Genomic DNA, 26,500 nt, shown 5'->3' with positions numbered 1-26,500 from the left:
TGGCTTAATGATATCCGACATGTAGTTATCTTCATACCGAAGTCATCGCCAAGACATATTTCTGAATAATAATTTTTCATTCGAGTTTCCATGAATATTCCCATTTGTTACAAAAGCCTCCTAACACTTCTCATGCTTTTTCATTGCTGCATCGTTCCTATGGTGTCTCTGCAACATGTTCTAATATTGGAGTGACAAAGGTAAAGACTTTGCTTGCTTTTTTTCTTTCGGTTTACAAACTGTTGTTGCTTCGATTAACCTTAATGTTTGTATTAAAGATATTCTCGATTTCAATGTTCTCCAGTCCAAGATCTATTACTTTTGGATCATTAATGATCTATTCATGGCATTGAATATTTGCTGCCATCAACATTCAGCCAGGTAAACCGAAGTGTTTTTTTATTTCCACCCACATATTGTAGACAGATTAAGACGTTGACGGTAAGGTCGAGTTCTATGAAAAAATGCAGGAAGCTTCGGTAATTTCTTTATTCTCTTCCTTAGAAACTTGTCTATGTTTTGTGTCTCCCCACTTCTCTCTCTCCTGTTATTGAACATATAGTGTTTATGACTTTAAAAAATAACTTATACTTTAGAATTAGGTAGCGAAAATCTAATTTGTCTGTTGTGTACTTTGTGGTTAAATGGAATTAACGGATCACAGCTGTATAAGTTATAGGTGTTATTGTACGACAACCGGTAACATCGTGGTTTGAAATGCCTGATCATTGCATAGAGGACAAATAGTTTTATTGTTAGTGGATATTCTTTTGTTTGGTAAGTTGTTGTTTTGTGCACCTCAGAATAATTCGATTTCGTTTTACAAAATATTCGGTATTGTTGAATGTTACCTGGCCTCTACATTGATGGGGGAGTATATTCGAAGAGCTTTCCGTTGTTCGATCAACTGGACTACCTGTCTTATTAGATTAGTGTGTAGGTGCCAGAGCTTTCCACTGACAAGTATACCCTTAATATATTACTCAAGTACAATATATGTGAGAAAGGTACTAAATTGTGCTCTTGAAGTACTGGTACTATTCGAAGGATATGCTTGTGTATAATTTTAGTCTTACCAATTTCGCTTACAATTTATGGATTGAGTCCAACTATATTAAATATTTCTTATGCAAGAAACCTTACACTATAATCAAACACAGCGCCTTGATTTCGAAGTGAACTTCAGTGTTGCTTCATACAGCACCCCCCCAAAAAATGAACGAATGAGTTATTTTAAACGCAAGAGCAGCAATAAGCTATTGCAAAAACGTTATTTCAAAACTTGATGATATTGAGTTCAAAATCTCTCTGAGGGACAATGTTTTTAATCCAACAACCATATTCGATAATATAATAATATTTATAGAACATATATATTTGCTCTGCAAATTATTTTCGTGAGTTGAATCCAAATATATTAAATCATAATCAAGTTCCTAAACGCATTCTTGTATAATTTAACTATTTAAAACCATTTCTTTCAGCTAGATACCTATAGAGATGAAGACGCAAAATACATCTTTATGGTTCGTGATTTTCTTACAGAAATATTTGTAATCTTCCCAGAATAAATTGATATATTTCTCATCTTTCAGAATAGCTTCTAAGATGTTAACATTTTTTTATATCTTCTACCTTTGAGTATTGGCACACGTTTTCTGTATTATCTAATTCTTACATCTGTCATGTTTTCGGCATTGTTACGCTAACAATACCGACATAATATATTATCATGAAATAGCGGAAAGAAACGGTCGAGCAACCGTTTCATAAGAGAAATAAGTGGGAAATGATATTGCTTTAGTGTTCCATAATGTAGCTTATGAACAGATTTTCTAGCAAACATAAATATAATTATTACTCTTGGAAACATACCCCACTAATCGATTAATCTAAGTAAAGAGTGTAATATACTGTGAATTAGATATGTAATTTTCAAAGAAACTTTTACATATATATATGTATGTATGTATGTATATATGTATATATATTCTTATATATATAAAAACTCTAGTTTACATGTATATATACATACATACGTATATATATATATATATTATATATATATATATATATATATATATATATATATATATGTATGTATGCGTGTGTGCGTGTATATATATATATATATATATATATATATATATGTGTGTGTGTGTGTGTGTGTGTGTGTGTATTTATATATATATTTGTTTATCGGTGTATTTGAATATATGTGCTATTGTGTGTACGTTTGAATTTAGGTACGGAAGAAAGAAAACCACTCCAAAGAAATCTACCAGCGGCATGTGTTCAGGTATGATATAATATTTGGACAGTTGCTGTGCTTTACTCAGAATACCGAGCACTCTCATTACAATGCTCTATTTAGGAGGTGCCTACTGAAGAGTTATTATGCTTCCTTTACTTTGAAATATCACATCTTTTCCAGATTTCTTTGGAGATTATTCACCGTTATTCGTGATCCTCACCACATTGTTAAAGAATTAATATGTTCTATAGTTCTGTAATTGAATTCCTCCGAGCTAAGTATCATAGGAATATTTTCTTCAATAATGTTTTCTTACATTCTCATATGTTATGGTGCATTCATGTGGCAATGGATTACGAACACTCACATTATAGATTTATCCATAGGATTAAATCAGAATATCTCATTTATTGGCTTTTTAATTTTTTCTTATTGTTTTAGTAGGATGCATTTTTCTCTTAGCTTCCGCTCACGTAACACTGAAGTGATATAATAGCATACGTTCAAAAGTAGAACTCTATTGAAACATGTAATATCAACCGTATGACCGTTATAAATAATAAAGAGAAGGCTAATGTGAAATGCATATGTATGTATAACAACAAAATCCTGCTCTATCATATTACGTACATATATGTGTATATATAGTTTTATGTAAACTCATACACACATACATATATATATATGTATATATAGATATAGATATGTACATATATATATGTATTCGTGTATATATATAAATAAAACATATGCATATATACATACATATATGTACATACCTACATCTATATGTATATATACATGCATATATGGGTACAGGACACAAAAAAAAACCTCGAACGCAATGAGAAACGAAAACATAAACACAAAACCCAGGAAATGGACATTTTTCTTAAACAACGAAAAAATAGAGTACAGGACATACAACACAAGGAAAATTCCCCTTCTTCAGTCGCCTCTGTCTCATCTACTCCGCGTTCGAAGGTGAAGGCGAGACACGACTCCGTTGAAACATTCCTTCCCGCAAAAGGTAAATTAAATAAAATTTGAGATTTTTGGCGGAGAGGTAAAAATGGTAACAAAAACAGGACAGTAAAGACAGTAGAAAATATAAACAGTAAACGACAGGGCAAGGAGAATAACAGTAACACAGACATTGAGAGCTGTTAAGCCAAGTGTGTGTGTATTGTATATATTGTACACATCTTTGCGCAGGTTCACATGTCGATCTTTTCTGATAAATCGCTTTAAGTCAGCGTCACGGAAAAAGATTAATCATATGAAAATAGCAATGTACGGAAAAATAACTATAGTTGATATTTTCTACATTATGTTCAATCCTTATCATTCTACCAGAAGAGAATCTTTCATTGCCTTTGTTTAGTGAGGAATCGAATTGCTTTCCTTACCTATGAATAATGGTAAAATCGTTCCAGGTGAAATTTGGACGTTGATACAAAGGATGCCTAGATACTCTGATATATTAAGAAGAGCAATATTATATTATCCATTAAGGCGATGAACTGGCAGAACTGTTACAACTTTGAGTGAAATGCTTAGCGGCATTTCGTCCGTTCTCTTTTCAAATTCCTCCGACTTCGTTGAATTTGCTTTTCGTCATTTAGTTATCGATGAAATAAATAACAGTTGAGTACTGGGTTCAATTTAATCCACTTGGACTTTCCCCTAAAATTTCCGGCCTTGTTCCAAAATTTGAAACCAATATTATGAGACCCATTAGGACATTGTACGCCAGAATTAATAGCACACCAGGTAAAACGATTAGCGGTATTTCATCCGTCTTTTACGTTCTGTGTTCAAGTTCTGCCACGGTCAGTTTTGGTTTTCATCGTTTCGAGGTCGACTAAATAAGTACCAGTTAGAGACAGGGCTTAATGTAGTCGATTTACCCCATTCCCTCGAAATTGATAGCCTTAGGCCAAACTTTGAAACCAATATTGTGTGATGTATTGAGTATTTATATCGCCTCAGTGCCATGTAATGTTTTTGGAGAGGTAGTTGCTTATTTAGTCCATTGTTTCTAACTGCACTTTACTGAAACTTATTTTATGGACCGCAGTACATAGCAGTAAAAAATTTGAATAAATATCTAACATCATTTAGTATGTTTTTTCTGTCGATTCTGTGAGCTTAGATGAGATAGTAAAATACAACTGTATCCTCCATAAACAAATGTTTACATTATCTACACGAAACATTAACTTGACGTTGCTTACATTTGAGTAATTAGCTAAAACGTATTAAGGCAACGAAAATTTTACGAAAAAGAAATAAGTGGAAATTTTATCGGTGAGTGTATTAAATTATAAGGCACAAAAAGAAAGCGACTCTCCCCAGACACAACAGAGTATTAATGAAGCATTATACGGAAATACATATTTTAAAATTTATTATTTATATCATGAGCAGCATTCACGTTTTCTTTTTAGTAAACAAATCTGAAAATATCGATGCGCTCAGTGCACTTTTCCAAGACATATTTATTTATGTCTGGAGAGAAATGAAATGTGTGAGACAATATTTGAGGGTTATAGAATTTGAATGAGGGGGATCGTGGAGATCATAGTTTAGATCTCCATGTTGGACATGAGGTAATACACCGAGAAAAACGATGTGAGAAATAAAATCAATTTTTGATTTGACAATTCGGAGTGGGTATCCAGCAGTGAAACTCTGAATGTTAAAGACTGTTATAATAGATAGATATATAGTTAAAGGATAAACTAGAGTGTCTGTAGCAAACGATTAGAGCATGTTAGTAAGTATGCAGATATTCCTCTAGAAGCTGTCCAGTACGTTAGAACTTAAACAGAAGCAGTCTTAGATGCTTTACCAATTCTCCTATGTAGAACGTTCTTCAACTTTATAGAATGTCAGAATTAGATTCGATTTAAAGTATCAACACTGACCTTGAAATCCTTAGTTTTATTTCTGTTCATGTTATATATATGAAGATATATGCAAGCATCGCATTGCCACTGGTTGCAGATAGGAAATGTAGATAGTCATTGCTAGATAGTCTCACGTATAGGAAAGTACGGTTAAGGAGCGCACTACTGTACTAAGTAGTTTTATAGAAAAAAGCAAATCTTGATTTTAAAAAGAAATAAAACAAAATAGTTTTCATTGTGTAGTCCCTGGGTTGTATCTTTCTTTTATTTAAGATATGATACTTTTACAAAGATTTGTACAGACATTATTAATGGTTTCATTTTGTTGTGGACATGCATGACATGTTGGGAAGCTGCAATTTTTTAATATTTTGTCCTAGTAATTCCTTGTAGGTAGGCATTGATCTTGAGCTGCTATGATAAACTCTTCTGTTTCAGATTTTAAGCCAGAAGCCATTAGCCGTTGATGGATAAGGGCGTTGTCAACATCGGCATTATTCGCTTTCTTTGGGCATTTGCAATGGAGAGGTTTTTTCTTGCCATCTATCAGGGAGAATATCTAAAGCAGCAGTTTTAGCACGGGTTTTCATGCGCTTATCTATTTCTGTACTTATTTCTTGTATGTCTAATTCCGAAATTTGTTATATTCGGAATTCACTTAGATATTCCTTTGCCTGTTTTGTTACTGAGTATGATGCTTTCTTGTTTTCATGTTCTGCGACAAGTTTTAAAATCCAGTCCTCAGAGTTTTTCAGGTAGGTGTCTAGGCCAATCTTCATTGTTAATGCCAGTTGTAAAAGTCCACAGCCTCCCACTATATCAGCCTTAGGGTGGTGCATTATATGCATTGTCAAAATTTTTTGTATTTTTCTGTCAAGATTACATATTTCAGTAATAGAGCAGTTAATGATATTGAAACTGTAAGTCATGACTGGTATCGCTAAAGCATTGATCGCTTCGACCCTGTTTCTTGCGTTCAGCCCATGTCTTGAGCATTGCTCTCACCCTGCGATAAAATTCTCTTCTGATCCTTTTCCTCATCATTGAATGCCTGATTCCAGCCCCTTCAAGTACCCCAGGGTATTTGTAGCTCACCGCTTGTTCTTTTATAAAAATCTACTCGTAAAGGTTAACGTTAGATATTTCTGTCATTTTTCCTTTAATAAAGGTAGCTTTTGCACATTTATCGAGGCCAAATTGCATCCTGATGTCATTACTGAATTGTTTAACAATCATTAAGCCCTTGAGTTGTTGGTCATTTTTTGAAAAGAGCTTTAAATCATCCATATAAGTGAGATGATTTATATTTTTATCAAACATTTTATAACCGTACTATGCATCATTGAGCAATTTCGAGAGAGGTATTAAGGCTAGAGAAAAGAGGAATGGTGATAGTGAGTCACCCTGGGAAATGCCACATGGAATTTTTAAATCTCCAGCATTTAGAGATTCTTCGTCACTGTTCAAAGTTAGTGTAGTTCTCCATTATCTCATACTTACAGAAAGAAGTTTCGCAGAGTAGGCCCTATTTTATACATTTCCAGACATTTCTTAATCCACCCATGTGGTGGGCTATCAAAAGCATTTTTATAGTTTATCCAGGCTATTAAAAAATGAAAATCAAAATCTTTATTATTATTATTATTATTATTATTATTATTATTATTATTATTATTATTATTATCATTATTATTATTATTACCCCAGAATAAATTCTAAAAGTTTCTATCGTACTGTTGAGATATGACATGAACATGATTTCTGTAGTGGACGGGTGGCGCAGGGGTCAAGCCTCGCTTGTATTTTCAAAAACAGGAGCGAAACCTGAAAGAGTATACATTTTTAAGAAAGAACTTTGATGAATATGATGATATAGATGATAATGATGTTGATAAGGAGGAGGAGGAGGAAAACGATGACGACGATGACGATGGGATTGCGGATTGGGACTGGTGTTTTAGTTGTTGTTGTTGTGGGTGGTGGTAGTGGTGGTGGTGGTGGTGGTGGTGGTGGTAGTGGTTGTGGTGGCGGCGGCGGAGGCGGTGGCGGTTGTGGTGGTGGCAATGATACCACCTCTGCCTACTACTGCGGAGATGTCCATGATGATTATGATGATCATAGGTTCATGATAATAATGATAATGATGAAAGGAACTCGTTAAGTAGCGCATTGTAAAATTCAGGGCTTACATCCTCAAGAAATAACAGGTTTCAATTGCGTGAGTGAATAGCAACGGACGCATTTTAACTGTAAACTGTAAAAAGGTATAGCAACTTTAATGCAAATATAATGGAGGCAAACGTGACATTGCATTGAAGATAGCTGTGAGAAATTAAAAGTATATTGAAATGTTCTATTTTCTCTAATGCTTTTACACTTATTTTATTTAAACAGAAGTACGTCCGTGTGGACGTGAAGTTCACATACCTGCAAAGTTTTCTTGATTTGACTTCACAGCAATACATGTTAGACAAACATTTTCTACTGTAGCTATCAAAGCACCAATACCTAGCGAAAAATTTTGGGAGACAAATCTGTGTATAAGACAACAGCATATATATTCTCTGTGTACGTCAATGTAACTAAATACGTATCGAAATAAGACGCGATTTGTACACTGTATTCTCTTACATCTTAATGAACCACAAGCCATTCAATAAATAAATGGAGATACATGAAATACGGAAGTGGAATTAGTAATGAGTAGATATTATCAACGACAATGAAAAATTGCCTGGAAACGACGCTTCCGTGGAAGAAGTCATATATGGTCAAAATTGGAGAGGGATAGGGTCAACTGGATTTGAAGTCAGAATTCACTATGTTCACGAGGCAGTAAGACGTACGGTGTAGTTTGAAGGCAATTTGAATATAGCAGACTGACTTGAGTGCCGTTTGGAGGTAATTTGACCCCGTAGAAGTGTTCTCATTGGCTCATTATCTATGTCTTTCATCTAACTCTCTCGGGATACTCGCTCAGGGGACAAACCTAGAATTAGAAACTTCTGGTAGAATTCCACCTAGTCAACTTTGAATGAATTTTATCGCTTTCTAATCAATATTTCGAAGAACGTTTTTCGGTTCATTTCATTTGAAACCTATCGCACATGATCACTCTTATATGTATATGCATATATATATAAAAACAGATAGATAGATAGATAGATAGATAGATAGATAGATAGATAGATAGATAGATAGATAGATAGATAGACAGACAGATAGACAGACAGACATACAGACAGACAGACAGACAGACAGACAGACAGACAGACAGATAGATACATACATACATACATACATACGTACGTACATATATACATATACATAGTTACTTTGATTACTTGGATAAGTTTCGACCGAATTTGGCTCAAGCTATGTATAATTTAATAGCAAATCCTGAAAGAGATACATAGTAAGCTCTTGGCATCATAGCCCATTCGACCAGAGAGTTTTTGTTTTCAGAGACATATCCGTGTGTGAGTAATTTGTCTGGTATTTGTTGGAGGTGAATATCTATGGACAGTTTGAATGTGGGCTGACGAGAGCCAGTTGATGTGAAATAGTTCTATCGTACTGTTGACAAATGACATGAACATTATTTTTGTAGTGGACGGATGGCGCAGGGGTCAAGCCTCACTTGAATTTTAAAGATGATACCTTTATCATTTGTGTAATGTTTATGGAATATTTCCCACATCTTAGAGGTGATATAGCGCTCACGGCGGCGTTCACGGGAGTAACACCTGAGCTTTTTGAGTAGATCCCAATTGTTAAGGCTTGTCACGTCATCTAGTTTTTTTGTGATTGATCTCTGGGGATCTTCAATTTTCTAAATATTCTGTATCGTGTGTGCGCGTGTGTGTGGTAGGGACCAGAGTGCACAACATTATTCAAGGTGAGGGCGAGTAAAAGTATAGAAAAGTAGGATAATTGTAGGGGTGTCTTTATACCGGAAAGTGCCGAGGATCTAGGAGCACACCCAGCGAGCCATGTCATCTTTGCTGTTTGTGTGAGTACTTCATCTTATTTTGTTGTCAACAGCAACACCCAAGTCTGTAGCAGTGCTCGATGCCACGAGGGTCTCATTCGAGAGAAGAATGTGTGATTGTTGGAATGCAGTCTCTTTACCGAAGAGGATTAGGTTGAATATTTTCTCGCTTAGCTGCATATTATGTTTCTTCGCCCATTGGATACAAACAGATCAGATTGAAGATTGTCCTGGTTTTCTACCCTGTGAACAACCCTGTCAGCAAGTTATAGTCATCCGCAAAAAATATGCATGCTACTGTGTTTGATGACTCAGTGATGTCGTTGATGTAAATTATGAAAATGAGCGAACCCAATACAGTGCCTTGTGGGACTCCACTTATAACCCTGTCTGAGGTCGATCGGATACCATTAATCACAACATGTTGAGTTCTGTTCATCAGAAAACATTTAATCAAAGTTAACAGTTTTCCTCAAACTCCAATGTTGGGCAGTCTCTTTAACAGGATTTAGTGATCAACTCTGTCAAAGGCTTTGCTGAAGTCAAGGTATATGACATTTGCATTTGAGCCCTCTCCCATGGTCTTTAAGATGTCATTGAAATTATGCAACAGCTATGTTAAGCACTCCCTTGCATTGCGAAAGCCATGTTGGTTGGGAATAATCAGGTTGCCAGAATCCAAGAAGTGAGTTACGCGAGATCTCACCACTCTCTCATATAATCTGATGATATGAGAGGTAACTAAGATCGGTCGGTAGTTCACGACGAGTGATTTTGTGCCTTTCCAGTTGAGAATTATCAAGCTCAGTCTCAGTAAAGAGGAAGAAGAGACTGCGCTGTGGGTTGTAGGTAACCCAATCTTCAATGAATTAAATTTTCCATCGTATTTGCCTGCAGCAAGGACTAATGCTCTTAGGATTCAGTAGAAATGTTCGTACAGGAGTCGTGGCTTGATTGCACTTATAAAGGGTCGTTGGAAAAGATTTATGGCTTAACAGCAGCGAGGAGGAGCGTTTATCCTGTAGGGTAGGGACTGACGTTGGTGGTGTGTGGTATAGAAGACATAGTGTGTATCTGTATATATATATATATATATATATATATATATATATATACATATATTATCAGCAGTACAGGTAAATTAATAAAATATATACATACAATACAATATTGTGTATATTGTATATACATATATATATATATTATATATATATATATATATATATATATATTATATATATATATATATATATATATATATATATATATATATATATATATATATTTGTTGAAATGGAAAGATGAATTATCTTGTTACGGATTATTCAAAAGTTTAACCGATACCTGGGTAGCAAAAATCACAGCAGAAAAACACGGTTGGAGATATGACCATATGGTGTTGCAACCGTGCGTTGGTGCGGATAATTGAAGTTTAATATAATTAGTGAATGGAAGAAATGGAGTTGAACGAAGATTGTACAGAATTCCTTTTATTACATTCTACACATGTTTCAAAGGCCACAATTTTCCAAATTCTGATTAAATAAGGGTACCATATTGCAGCTTTCTCTTCGGTGGCCCTCCCGTTTGATAGAGGCAGAAGGATATGTAATATTTGTAACTCTGAGCTTTTCCACATATTGTTCGCCAGAGGCCGTTTGGTAAACGGGCTTTTACAGACTGCTTTTCGATGTCCCCATTGGCGGCGTCATACGTTTCTTACATATAAATGATACCTAAGACAATTAACACCTTGATACCCTATTAAAATGAAAATAATTTTTGGAAAAAATTTTTTTTAAATCTCTGAATAACTCTTGCAAGGGGAAATTACTCCCCTTAGGCGATTGGTCGGTTTTTTAGAAGCAAGCGCTGGAATTATATACCCTCCTGATTCTTTGACGAGGATAATTTTAGACAAGCAGGCCACAGACGGACACACGAACACAGAATTATTTCAGCCGCCTGACAGGCTTTTTTCAGCAGTGCTCATTATCTAGCGCCCTCGCCAACATGCGGCGGCGCACACATAGGCTAGTATACACACACAGGCTTTTAGGTAGGTATTGTCTCGCCCCTAAAAAATACACCCTGAATTCTTAAAATATTCAGAACATTAACTTTGGTCACACAGAAAATCTCCACACCCCTTGTTCTCATTAATTCCTCACCTACTAGATTTGACCGCGGCCTGACCTGGATTTATTCCAACGGTCCTTTTGTCGGCCCCCACCAACGTACATTGATAAACATTTTACCCATGGGCTCTTAAGGAGCGCCCTCGTTCGAATTGCTTTGCTGCGCCTTTGTTTTGTTTTGTTCTGACAACGTAATTCCTGGTTTTTCCTGAAGAGAAAGCTGCAATATGGTATCCTTATTTAATCAGAATTTGGAAAATTGTGGCCTTTGAAACATGTGTGGAATGTAATAAAAGGAATTCTGTACAATCTTCGTTCAACCCCATTTCTTCCATTCACTAATTATATATATATATATATATATATAACTTTCTCTCTTCATCCTACATATGGATGTATATATATATATATATATATATATATATATATATATATATATATATATATATATATATATATTATATATATATATGTATATATATATATATATATATATATATATATATATATAAGGGGTAGCGAGAGAGAGAGACTGGCCAACAGGCAGACGGATAGATAGATAGATGATAGATAGATAGAGATAGATAGATAGATAGATAGATAGATAGATAGATAGATAGATAGATAGATAGGTGTCAGTGTATATGCTTATATGTATGTATGTGGTTATGTGTGTGTTTGTTAGAGTATTCGATGTACACAGTCATCTATATTGCCTATTGTTTTTAGACAACCTACGGATGTGAAACTCGCCCTGTGAAAGTCTCATTTATGTTTTATTTACAAGACTCTTTACAATTAGAAGACCATTACCGTATCTTTTATATTGGGAAGAATAAAGGACGTGTCTATTTGGATTGTGTAAAACCATTGTAGAATGACTCAAAGGGACAAATACCTCACAAATGTAGTGAAACGACACACCACGGTGTTAATGTTCTAATATCATTTAAAATAATCACTACTTCGTTTGGTCAATCGTTTGATGAAATGTAAATGAAAGAAAAATAATCGACTGTAAATTCTATATGTTAGTGAACTTTGAGGAATGAAAGGAACCAGCAAAATTGGCATTATTTCAAGTCAAAAACAATAGGGCATTTTATTCCATTTGTATTGTGTATATCTTTCACTACCGGCTTTGAACTATTTAATTTATCTTCACTTGCTCATTATCTATAAAACTATGAAAAGGACAAAACTAACCTACAAATATCCCTTACATAAGAATATTAACTTGCAATTGCTCTTTTCTAACAATGACGACAATTATAACCGAATATAATTTCTCAGATCCTAATGTAATTCTCAGCTATATATTTGCATCATATTCATTCCACTAGGATATGTGCGTCGTATTCAGCAATGCGCTAACATTCAATATCGGACTAATGATAGAAATAATCTAATCAGGATAAAGGGGAACCGTTTAAAGAGCCAGGAAAATTGACCCAAAAATATTAATTGACTTTACTGATAAAGATAGGGTGGATATATTTAGTTTCCATAAATATTCATATATCTAAAATGTTGTGAGGAAAGTTAATGGGGTAGAGAATGAAAAACGTCCATCGATATGAATCTATATATCCAAACACATACATATATGCTCTGATATATATATATATATATATATATAAATATATATATATATATATATATATATATATATATGTATATATATGTATATATACATATAGGTGTGTGTGTATGTATGTACATATATGTTTGCGTATATATATATATATATATACACATATATGTATACATATATACATATATGCGCGTGCGCATAAGTGTGTTTTTTGTGTGTATGTGGGAGTATGTATGTGTATGCATAATTAAGTATGTATACGTGCTGTATTCTGAAAATCGAAAGAGATCTTCAAAGTTATCATGAGGAAAGCTCAATAAAATATCTGATCGCATTTGGAGATCATAGACTCTGTGCAAAAGCCTTTATAAAGTCAATAGAAAAGAAACCCATAAGCTAGATGTACAGAACAAGAAAAAGTAAAGAACATCCTTAAAACTCATTAACATAGAGAACTGCTGCTGAAATATATCGGAAGGATCGTCGAAAAGATCTAAGAAATTTGTCAGCATTTATAGCATTTAGAATCTATGCGAAATATGTGATGATAATGTGTTGCTTTCCGTAATTGTAATAGACTATTGCAACACATGGTTTTATTATCAAGGAAGAAATTAGGGGAAGTAAATGTTATTCTGCTGAATCAAATTTATGCTTCTGCAATTACTGGGATCAGATTGTAAACCATCATAGGAAAAAAAAATGTTATACCCGTAATTTCAAGCGAAATATTGCTGATTGGATAATTGACGTAACTACATTTTCAGTCGATATGAAAGCTTCCGTAAGCGAAATCTATTGAATAGTAGAGTCCTGCTTAATAGCCAAATATCTAATTTCTGAAATCCTAAATAGGGTTGTAGAAGTTTTGTATATCTATTCTTTGGTAGTCGTTGATTTATGTAGGAGCAATTATTGCGCCTATTTTAATAAATAAAAGTGCTTACAAATAAACCCAGTTAAGACAAACCTTTTGATTTTAAAATTACTCTTCACATGTGTTAATGATGATACTTTAAATGGAGTAAGCGTGCCATACAAAATTTCATCCATAAACATATTTTAGATCGTATCTCATAGCATATATTCTATAATATAACATAATTACATATATACGTATATGTACATTGATAGATACAGCGATTGAAAGAAAGACAAAGAAGAGAGAAAAGTGTGTGAGAGAGAGAGAGCATCTTTGTATTTATGTATGTATGTATGTATGTATGTGTGTGTATGAGAGCGTGCGTGTGTGCATTCTACAAGTAATCGCAACGAATATGCCTTTCACTCTGCTGCACCTTGTCTTTCTGTCTTCATTTGTTACTGTAGATTCTGAAAGCAACATATTAACTTCATATCCTTTTGCTTTTCTTTGCATAGCATCAATGTAGAGGATGGCACTTTATTTTCTATAAGAGTGCTGAAGTCTTAAAAATAGAACATTCGATATCGTCCTATGTATGGCATGATAGCTGTGATTGTTATACCTGCATATATGAGAGGAATGTGGGTATAATTTGAAGATCGTCAGACTTTAGGTTTCGTCCCCAAAAGAAAAATACCCTCTATACATCGACTACAGAAAGCAAGGATTATTGACTAGAACCTATTTGATTACTAGGTGATTTGAAAAATGTTAGTTTCTCCTGGCATGTGATCAAGTCTTTTCACTGCAAAGAGCAGTAAACGCGAATTACTTGAAGTCGCTCCCGCCGTTAGTTTTAAAAATCTGCTTAACATATTGAAAGATGGCTTTTATGTTCGTTAAAAGGCCCGTATACTATCTTCTTTCTATAAAAATTGACCGACTGTAACTTCAGAATGTCTGCGATGTGAAGATCACTAGCTTAGTGAAAGCCATAAAGATAACACTTCATGTAAATGTAATTATTGTTTTTGTTTTACGTGATGAAGACTTTTTTCCCTGGATGGATTGATGATTTAGCCAAAAGGTGCAGTCCTCCAAAGTCACAAAACGAAAACTAAGATCCCTCCTTGAGAGAAATCTGCTATTAGGGAAATTATTCATGTGGACTGTGTCTCATTTACACTGTATTCGATAGCCTTTTTTCGTATATGATGATGATCATTTTGACAGTTTTATCTAAGACACCATAATTCGACAAATATACAATAAATGTGTCTGTTGAAACTAAATAATGCTTTTGATAAATTGTCAAATAAAATTCAATTTTCCTGGTAGATACTGGAACAGATTTCGGAAATTCTCTGTAGAACTATGAAATAATATACATGTGTGTGACTGTGTGCGACTCAGGATGTGTATGCATGTATGTAAGTATGTATACATGAGTGTGTGTGTATGTATGTATGTGTATGTATGTATGTATGTATGTATGTATGTATGTATGTATGTATGTATGTATGTATTAGGCAATTTTATGCTTCATCGGTATGGCATTATGCAAAATGTACACAGTACTGTAGAGCAGTAGAATGCAATAACTTTTTATTCAAATTTGAAACTATAGAAGTCGCTACAAAGAATCCCTGTTTCCCATTCGTCAACCAATTGAAGAACTCAAGAAAAAGATGTCCGTAAGAAGGGAACTGGGTTAAGATGGGCAGAGCAAAACGCAGAAGGAGAGAGATAAAATTGGAATCAAAACAACCAAAGTACTATCGGAAAAATGAAAAGAGAGAAAGAATTAGCGGCAGGAAAAGGAGGAAAAACGTACAACGAAGAGATGGAGGTGATAGAAAGGCAGAAATGGATGAGAAAGATGTAGATTACGATACAGAAGAAAAGAGTGAGCAGAAGAGAAATTGAAGTAGTAGATTAAGGAGTGGGAACATAATTATAGACTACTATCAGAGAAGCAAACAACAAACTAAAGGTGAGTACGGAGTTTAAATGACTAATAAACTGTAAAATTATAAAGGATAGTAATAAAATATTTGCAGTTATGTGATCAGAATTAGAATAGCTTTAAATAAATTTTAGCTGTGTAAACCGAAGTCTAGAATCTTGTGATCGTTCATAATCCGTTAACTCATGTTGTATTTCGGTGTATCTTGTCTCTTCCCATATTCATATTCCCGTTTTCAAATTCAAACCTTCAACGGCTGCGTTTGAAATCTATGATTGCCGATTTGAGAAACCAGCATCGGGTATACCTACATTTCATCCAGTACCAGTAGCACTTGGTGTTATATATTTTGATCATAGCGTCGTTACGTTTCATTTTTTTTTCTTTTTCTTAATTCTGCAACATTATAAACTACTAAATAAAACAATGTGTTGTTTTGAATTTGTAAGCCGTTTGTAACTATTTCACTCTCTCCCTCTCTAGCTCTATTTCTCTTTCTCTCTCTCTCTCTCTCTCTCTCTCTCTCTCTGAATCTCTATGTATGTCTGTGTGCATATATATATATATATATTTCTCTCTCTAGTTTCAGCTCAGAGGTGCGGCCATGCTGATGCATACACACACACACACACACACACACACACACACACACATATATATATATATATATATATATATATATATATATATATATTATATATATATATATATATATATATATTATATATATATATAATATATATATATATTATATTTATTAGGGACTATATACAATACTTATCAGATTTCTATAACCTTGCAAGTTTATATTTCAGTATATATTCCATTTAAATTTCAATATATATACATTTTTGCACACATATTCTTTGCACGTGCTTACACATTTTGACCGAGTAAGTGCAAAAAAGGCTCACTTGAATATACATATCTCTCTTTTTTTACCTTCAGCAAAATTTTCGGCCAGTAAATCTTCGATGTTTTGTTTAAGCGTGTATTTGATGCGTGCAAGCTTTAACTGTCCCAAGCCAATCTATGCAAATACAAGTATGTGTGTGTGTGAGTGTGTGAGTCACAGCTCTTATCTGTTGTTGTATATACGTGTGTGAATGAATCGATATGTATGTGAGGATGATGTGATCACATATGGCTGCATATATTACGTGGTAAGTGCGTTTATGTGTGTGTATGCATGTGTGTGTGGGGGGGGGGTGATTCATTACAAATAACCTTTGTAGATTTTAGATTTCGACTTGTAGTGTCTATATATCACTTGCCTAGTAGCAATCGATTAATATGTGCTTAAATTCTTCATCTGGAGGTAGAGCTTCTATCAATATACCTGTACGACTCTTCAACCATATATCTATTGCTCGGTCTAATTATTTATGTATATATTTCTTTCTTTCTCTCTCTTTCTCACTCTAAATATATCTGTGCATGCTTCTATTCAAATATGCGCGCGCACACACACACACACATACATACATATATATATATATATATATATATATATATATATATATTATGTGAAATAGAAAGATGAATAATCTTGTTGTAGATTAATCAAAAGTTAACCGATACCTTAGTAGTAAAAATCACAGCAGTAAACAGCACGGTTGGAGGTACAACCATCTGGCGTTGCAACCGTGCGTTGGTGCGGATAATTGAAATTAAAACATTATTGGTGAATTGAGGAAATGGAGCTGAACGCAGATTGAACAGAAATCGTTTTATTTCATTCTACACGTGTTTCGAAAGGCACAAATTACCAAAATCCGATTGAATAATGGGACCATATTGTGTCTTTCTCTTCAGGAAGAAAAAGGAAATCCGTTAGAGAAACAAAAACAGAACAGAGGCGGAGCAAAAACCAAATCGAACTATGCTCCTAAGAGCCCATGGCGAAACCCATGGGCTCTTAGGAGCATAGTTCGATTGGTTTTTGCTCCGCCTCTGTTCTGTTTTTGTTTCTCTAACGGATTTCCTTTTTCTTCCCGAAGAGAAAGACACAATATGGTCCCATATTCAATCGGATTTTGGTAATTTGTGCCTTTCGAAACACGTGTAGAATGAAATAAAACGATTTCTGTTCAATCTGCGTTCAGCTCCATTTCCTCAATTCACCAATAATGTTTTATATATATATATATATATATATATATATATATATAGAGAGAGAGAGAGAGAGAGAGAGAGTAGATCATATATCTGAAAAAGTAGTACCCTCAAAAAGAGTAATGTCCGGTCATAGAAAAACCAATATTTTTGAATCCATAAGGCGCTTAGTTCTACAGAGGACACACTAGACTCCAATAGTCGCAGGTATATAACATCTCTTCTGTGGTTATATGTTCGCAGCCATTGGAGTCTGATGAGTTATCTACAGCGTTAAGCGTTTTATGGATGCGAAACCACTGATCACTCTATAACAGGATATATATATATATATATCACCGTGACCGACCAGGCTATCAGATGTTGCTACATATCGCTGGTCACAATGCGTTTCGCATTGTTTTAACCTTTAAATGACACCACGCCGCTGGCTAAGCGAGCAGGCCAATATATATATATATATATATATAATATATATATATATATATATATATATATATATATATATATATAAAGAAGGAAAAGAAAATGAAGATGGGAAGTTAATACTTGTTTATTAGTAATAGCAAATTAATGATCATCCCTTACAGCTGTTTCAGTTAATACTCAGTAAATTGTAAGTAAATATTAAATGTATATGATCTGAGGCTAATAGCCTCAGAGGTAAGTAAAAAATATACCCTTAGATGTTTATATGTGTTTATGGATTCATTATAGCAAAATGAAGTATATATAAAACTTGTTTACGGGAAACGATATAAATATGCAAATAAAGCACCTATTCAATTATGCCGACCAATGATGCTCACTGATAAATCATTTTTTTTGGCGTTGCATCAACCTATAAGGATGTAATGTAAGATAAATATAGTAGTAATAACAGAATTTTGGGATGGTATTTATTAGCATTTAATGCATTGCCTCGCGCGTTTCCACAAATCACATATCTCTTAAGATCTCAGTCCATGTTACTGGGATGATTACAGTGTAGTCCCTAGTATTCGTGGTATCCGTAGCATCCTTGGGCATTGGTGTCATCATCTTCATGTATTCATATTTTCAAGCGATAAAAAATTAGTAGATGGTTATCCATTTTAACCAGTGCAAAAGTTGAGTTGTTTGTGTACTTTTGTATGAATTCATCAATTCCATTCAAGGTTTATTGCTATTATTATCAGTTTTTTTTTCAAAGATATTCCAGTTAATATAAAATGAAATTTTTATCCCTACATCCGTTTCCTTAACCAATTAGTTCAGTTAGAGAAATTAAATTAATTTAAAATTTACAAATTAAAACTGGTTAATTAGGTATTTCATCAGGGCAGAAATTTCCAGAAAGGAGATACATTCAAACGTGTTGTTCGACTCTTGACAGACTCAGATGTACACGTATTAGTAATGTATGTATTAAAAAAACTGTTATAAGTATATTTATAAACTTATAAACAAACATGTATTACATAGTTGTGCGCGCGCGTTTATTATGCATGTAGTTCTTATTGGTGGTGGTGTTGCAATTAGGGTGAGCTAAGAGCTAGAGAAAGAGAAAAAGAGAGAGAAAGATGGAGATACGTTCAGAGAGAAAGAAGGGGAGGGAGATGTTAAAACTCATCATGTATTAGCGAATGCATTTTTTTTTTAAATATGGAAGCCAACTAAAATATGACGCATCAAAAGCATCTAATTATTATTAATCATTTTACAATATCGCGTCAGCCATAGTTGTGTGCAATAGATACGGTCGATACAACTATGTGAACAAAGGCCAACTTAAACATTACCTAATGCGATTGGTATTTCATTATTATTATTATTATTATTATTATTATTATTATTATTATTATTATTATTATTATTATTATATTATTATTATCATTATTGAGTGAGAGAGCAGTTCATGCCTTCAAAGTGACACTGGGGTAAAATATACGAAGCCCAGTATACCCATCATGACTACCCGTCTGATAAGGGTACACCAGACACGTGCATCACAACCATATGTGCGCGACATGGTGATCTCATAAAAGGATAAACAGCACATGACCTTGCAGGTGGGGCCCTGTTAGAATTTTCTTCTGATTAAGTAGCCCATCCCGCTCAAAAGGTCCCTGAATAAGGGTTGTTTAAGGATGTTGAAAGAACCACCCGTGTTTCCAGAGGTGAATTATTCAAACCCCAAAGAATCCCTCTCAACATATGGCTATGATGCTCCCCCAATACTTCTGCTCGTGATCAGAGATGCACATATCGTCAGCCACTAAGGGACATGCTCAACTGGTTAAAGTCAAACAACTGACAAGCAAATCTGTGGTATTTGGCAGAAAAGTTAGCACGCCGGGCGAAATACTTAGCGGTATTTCGTCTGCGTTACGTTGTGAGTTCAAATTCCGCCGAGGTCGACTTTGCCTTTCATCCTTTCGGGGTCGATAAATTAAGTACCAGTTACGCTCTGGGGTCGATGTAATCGACTTAATACCTATGTCTGTCCTTGTTTGTCCTCTCTGTGTTTAGCCCCTTGTGGGTAATAAAGAAATAGGTATTGAGCACAACATTTGCTGTAGCCCATCTTTTATACCAAGACAAAACAATGTACATGATAACAATTCCATCAGTTAAGATCAAAAGCCACGAGAGCCACTGCTTGGTACTTATTATTATTATTATTATTATTATTATTATTATTATTATTATTATCATTATTATTATTATTATTCAGTAGTTTCATTTTTATAGCGTGCTTTCACTTCACTACCGAGCGCAGCTCTGTATGCCTTGAGTATGTGCTGTGATTTGTTGTGATGTTCTGATGGTTACTGTATTGAAAGTGTTCTGCGTAGGATGTGTGCAGTGCCTAGTAGTGCAATGTTCTCTATGTTATATGTGTTTGTAAGTCCTGGTGTATTGTTATGTATTTGAATATTTTTATCATGCCTAATGCACCTACTGTGATAGGAATTGTTTCTGTTTTTAGACTCCACATTCTAGTTACCTCTATTTCCAGGTCTTTGTATTTTGAAAGTTTCTCAATTTCTTTTAGAGACACCTTGTAATCTGCTGGTATTGATACATCAATTAGAAAGCATTTTTCTCCATGATCTCTGACAACTATATCTGGCCTGTTGGCCTTAATTTCTCTATCTGTGTGTATCGGCATATCCCAGAGTATGGTTGCTTTCTCGTTTTCTTTAACCTTTTCTTGTGTGTACCTATACCATCTTTTTTCTGTTGATATTCCATAATATTGGCATGGCTTCCAATGTATGTAGGTCCCAACTCTGTCGTGTCTGTGAATATAGTCCTTCTTAGCCAGGACTGGGCAGCCAGAAATAATATGATTTATTGTTTCTTGTCCATCTCCACATATTCTGCATTACTTGTTATATTTCTTTTCATTAAATGTTCTTGGTAATTTCTGATGGGGAGGCTTTGGTGTTGTGCTGCATTTAAAAACCCCTGTCTCTGCTTTGAGTCCTGAGCTTCTCAACCGTTACTGGGATTTATTATTATTATTATTATTATTATTGTGGTTGTGTTGTTGTTGTTGTTGTTGATGTTATTCTCTTCTACTCTAGGCACAAGGTCTGAAATTCGGGGCGGGGAGGACAATCGATTTGATCGACACCAGTACGCAGCTAGTACTTAATTTAACGACTCCGAAAGGCAAATTTAACGACTCCGAAAGGATGAAAGGCAAAGTCGACCTCGGTGGAATTTGAACTCAGAACGTAAAGACAGACAAAATGCCACTAAGCAATTAGCCCAACGTACTAACGCTTCCGCCAGATCGCCGCTTTATATATCAAAAGCATAACTGTAGCGACAATCACTATAAATCAATACTTTTACTTGTAACTTTTTCTTAATAAATTATATAATTAAGTATCAACGCATATTCATAAGAAATATACGTAATTGAATTTATAGCAATCACAATAGTACTGTCACCTGTGTAAGAGACTTAATATACATTTTTACCATTTGATATCTTTATATCAGTATAATATCTACTAAGCATTCTTTCATGCTTATATTTACAGACGCTATTGTAATAAAACGTGACGTATCAACATATTTACAATTCAAGTAATTATAATATATAATTAATTATTTATAAAAATAATATTATATCCCATGATGGTTTTTGAATACCATAAACATGCGTGAATATATGAAAAATCTTCTTTGTTTATAAGCTGAAGTATTAATGTATAGGTATCATTATTTAATATAATTTTTAATAATTATATGATACCTGCTAGGAATAATTTCATTCTAAACAGGGATAGAAGCACTAAACATGAAACGCCGACCGATTCAATGTACTAACTATTTTAATATATAATTGATTTATTTACGTTGTAATTCTTATCCTAGTGAACAATTACGCCAAAGTTTTTTACGTGTCCATCCTATGCTCTTCAACAGAAAGGAACACGATGAAATAAGCAGAAAGAGAATAACAATGACTTGTGGATTTAGCAGTCAATGATGGCTAATATATATATATATATATATGTATATATATATATATATATATGTATATATATATATATATATATATATATATATATTCTTTTACTCTTTTCCTTGTTTCAGTCATTTGACAGTGGCCATGCCGGAGCACCGCCTTTAGTCGAGCAAATCGACCCCAGGACTTATTCTTTGTAAGCCTAGTACTTATTTTATCGGTCATTTTTGCCTAACCACTAAGTTACGGGACATAAATACACCATCATCGGTTGTAAGCGATGTTGGCGGACAAACACGAACACACAAACGTATACACACACATATACACATATATATGACGGGCTTCTTTCAGTTTCCGTCTACAAAATCCACTCACAAGGCTTTGGTTGGCCCGAGGCTATAGTAGAATATATATATATATATATATATATATATAACACAAACATACACATATGCATGGTGTGTATATTCGTGTTACAACTGGTCTATATTCGTTCTGGTAATAAGTAGGTTTGTTCCATTTCAAAGATACTTGATGTCAGATCTTGAGTTAATACAATTTCTGTTGTATCTCAGAAGAGTCATTATGGCAATAAGAAGCACACACACTGGTTCTGTTTCACTTATGTTATCATCATTTGTCAATTGATTAAAAAATTCCAGGCTAACTAATCGAATGTTTCATTAATCTTTCAGCCAATCAGTGAAGCTTGTCGAATTCCTTTCATTACTATCAGCGAATTCCTGAATGACATGTTCTTTGTACTCTAGTTCAACTTCATTAAAGAAGTGAAATATAAGGTGGCGAACTGGCAGAATCGTTAGCACGCTGGGCGAAATGCTTAGGGGTATTTCGATTTTTCCGTTACGTTCTGAGTTCAAATTCTACCGAGGTCGACTTTGCCTTTCATCCTTTCGGGATGGATAAATTAAGTACCTGTTGCGCACTGGGGTCGATGTAATCGACTTAATCCGTTTGTCTGTCCTTGTTTGTCCCCTCTATGTTTAGCCCCTTGTGGACAATAAAGAATAAGCAGTGAAATATTAGTGGTAGTAATAGTAGTAACGGTGGTGGTATTATAGTAGTAGTAGTAGTAGTAGTAGTAGTAGTAGTAGTAGTATAGTTCTTTCTCGAGTCATATAGACTCATTGGGTAGGTTTCCTCGTTTCCATTGCATATACATTCTACAGCTGGACAGGACTCCGGTCCGTTGCAGCATTAGTCATTTTTGCCAGCTGAAGGGAGTGGAGCAACGTGAAATTAAGTGTTTTGCTCAAGAACACACACAGTAGCACGGCCCAGAAATCAGAACCCCAATCTTACGATCATGGGTCCAACACCAATCACCACTAAGCCACTCGCCTCCAAAGTGAACTATAACCGGTGCATGTGTTGATTATTGGCATAATGACCTTCTTCATATGAAACTAAATTCCGTCGATCGTTTCATTTAAGTTTGTGGTGACTGAAGCAGTGTATAAGTGAGTGACTATTTAAATAACAGACATAACTTTAGAGACTCGATGCTAGCAAAAAAACATTAATTTTTCGACAATTTTCCGTGTATTCAATTTTATTCACAAAGCTAGTTTCAGTCTGTGGCCTTAATGATGAACGCTTTAACCCTGGAATCCAGTCCGAGACCTTATGATTGTCGGGCAAGTTTCATACATACTGCATCCCAAAATCTATTTACTTATGCATTTTTACAGGGACACTCGCACCCACGCGACAAATACATATATACGTACATGCATATATACGGACTATTCGTCATGATAGATCGTTAGCCACTACACACATTTTTTTTCTTTCCTTGTCTTTTCTGTGTCCCTTTCTGTAGAAGAGCGTAGGCTCGAAACCTAAAAGACTTTTTCTGTTCCTGATCGTTATACTAATACATCTGTTTGTTTTGTACACCACCTGTCTTCGTTTGTTTTTTTCGTAAACTCTCCCTATATATATATATATATATATATATATATATATATATATATATATATATATATAATATATATATATATATAAATATATATATATATATATATTGATAGAAATTGTACGACAACAAAAGAATGAAAGAGACCTCGATATTATGTAAATAGAGGAATTTATCTGTAAATATAATGTGACAATTATTCGGTATCCATGATAAAACTCTGAGTTTCAGATGTCGGGGTGGAAATCTACGCCGCCATCTCTTCGACATATGTAACTCGGAGTTTTATCATGGCTACCGAATAATTGTTACATATTACATTTACATATATATATATATATATATATATATATATATATAAGATCACGTATACAGTCACATGCAAACATGAATTCATATGTAGTCACTATGTATGGTGGAAGTATTTAATTGTGTGTCCAAATAGCACATGTCGTTTTATCTTGACCATATAGCCATTCTTTGCAGGTTTCGTGCTTATGGCAAGTAATTTCCTACCTGCGTTTGGCTAACTGTCATTTTTAATTTTTTCTTTCAGTTTTCCTAACCAACCCATAATGAATATCTACTTCTAAAGACATCATCAATCATTGCAGTCAATTAGAGGATGATTGACTGACACATGAAACCTCGATAATACTATTGCAATATATATATTTATTATACACATTTTTACAAATATATATTTTAAATTCAGTTAAGTAAGCAAAAACGTATGAACTAATTAATCAGTTTGCAATGTATATCTGTATGAATAAGCACATTTTTATGCATTTATTTTAAAGTTTCAGTTGAGCATTTCTTTGGATATACACAGTACACGAATTATATGTGTGGTGTATAACCTGAAAATTAGTAATTTTCAGTAGAATTGAATCTTAATGCTACTGTTGCAAATACAAATGTGTTGTCAAACAAATGCACATGCAAACACATACATGTACATATATGGACGATAAAGTGATTTGCATATCAGATATTCGTATGTCTTATGATGGCTATATCACTCCTATTATATTCTATGAGGGTGATCTGGATAAACCTGAGAAAATCAAAGACGAGATATGATAGTATTTTCTGCCAATAACATCTGAAGGATGGTCGGATGCGTTGGTATGCATGTTATGAAATACGATTTACCCTTTCACCAGTCTATTTTTTTTGGTATGCATGACAAAAAATCTCAGCGATTCTGCTGTATCAGACAAATTTAAAACAGGCTAATGATGAAGAGTAACTTTTCTTTTAAAGAGGCTGTCGCAAATGATGATCATTCTGCCAATGTTGTATTGTTGTTTATATGATCAACTTCATTCATATTTGGTCTGTACGGATAGCCGTGATTTCTATTCGTAATTATAGCAGGCCGAGTTTACTTCATTTGCACAATCAATATTACAGAGTCATAACTTACTACAGAGATTATGTTTGGCAGTCAGCCCAAACTGGGCAGAATATGGTAGCCAGAATGTTTCTGCTATCCATATGAAACACGCAAAGTACACCTTTGCATATATCATATATACACTACTGGTTGGCAAAAGAGGAGACTGTCACGCATCCGCTGTTTGGTTTTTTTCTTATAGACTAGTTATTTTGACCCGTGCTTCGCTCGGGTTTTGGTGGTGGTGTTGTCTCCTTTCCCCGTTCTTCTTTTGTTCATCTTTGCCTGGTTCTTTTTATTGCCGTTTTCTCTAACCCCCACCCTTTCTAAAATCCCCCAAAGTTTTACACCGACAATTAAAGATAACCGCCTCTAGCCCCTGCAGCAACACGAAAAGCGACCATCATTCAAAAAGCGCAACTTGTCTATCCCATAAAACTCAACTTTTCCCATATTCCTCACCATGTCAACCAAACGGTAACCCAGAGCGATTTGAAAGCCTCCTCACACCATTGCCCACCCCGTTTTACCACACTTGTAAATTTTGGCGCCATCCGGCCCCGTGGGCGCCGTCGGCTAAGCGCGTTCGACGTCGGGGTGTCGCGCGCGTTTGCGACGATGAAAAACCGCCACTTCCGTAGTTTCCTCGCTCACTCGATGGAGAAGGGATCGGGCCGTTGCCGAGCGGTGGTTCATTATCTGGTGCGAAGCGCGCGGTGCATGTCGAGCGCCTTTGCGGGCGCCGGTGCAGCCGATGCGCGACCCTTAGTCGAGAACAGTGTCGGTCGGGGAGTTTGACTGGGGCGGTACGTCTGTCAAACGGTAACGCAGGTGTCCCAAGGCGAGCTCAGCG

The 26,500-nt window shown here is 34.7% G+C and overlaps 1 protein-coding gene and 1 long non-coding RNA gene across 6 annotated transcripts in view; one reads left to right on the top strand and one right to left on the bottom strand.

The window, feature by feature from the left end:
* LOC115209272 (neuronal acetylcholine receptor subunit alpha-10) overlaps nucleotides 1-26,500 on the top strand; it is a 1,238,615-nt gene that overhangs the window by 931,442 nt on the left and 280,673 nt on the right. The window lies entirely within an intron of this gene.
* On the bottom strand, nucleotides 6,184-26,374 carry LOC118762441. Its single transcript, XR_004998193.1, has 3 exons — nucleotides 26,239-26,374; nucleotides 16,991-16,994; nucleotides 6,184-6,196 (listed from the first exon to the last, which is right to left on the bottom strand). It is a non-coding gene; the product is annotated as an uncharacterized LOC118762441 (long non-coding RNA).

The sequence above is a fragment of the Octopus sinensis genome, linkage group LG3 (assembly GCF_006345805.1).
Source record: "Octopus sinensis linkage group LG3, ASM634580v1, whole genome shotgun sequence".
Classification (NCBI taxonomy): domain Eukaryota; kingdom Metazoa; phylum Mollusca; class Cephalopoda; order Octopoda; family Octopodidae; genus Octopus; species Octopus sinensis.
This window is presented reverse-complemented; position numbering and strand designations above follow the sequence as displayed.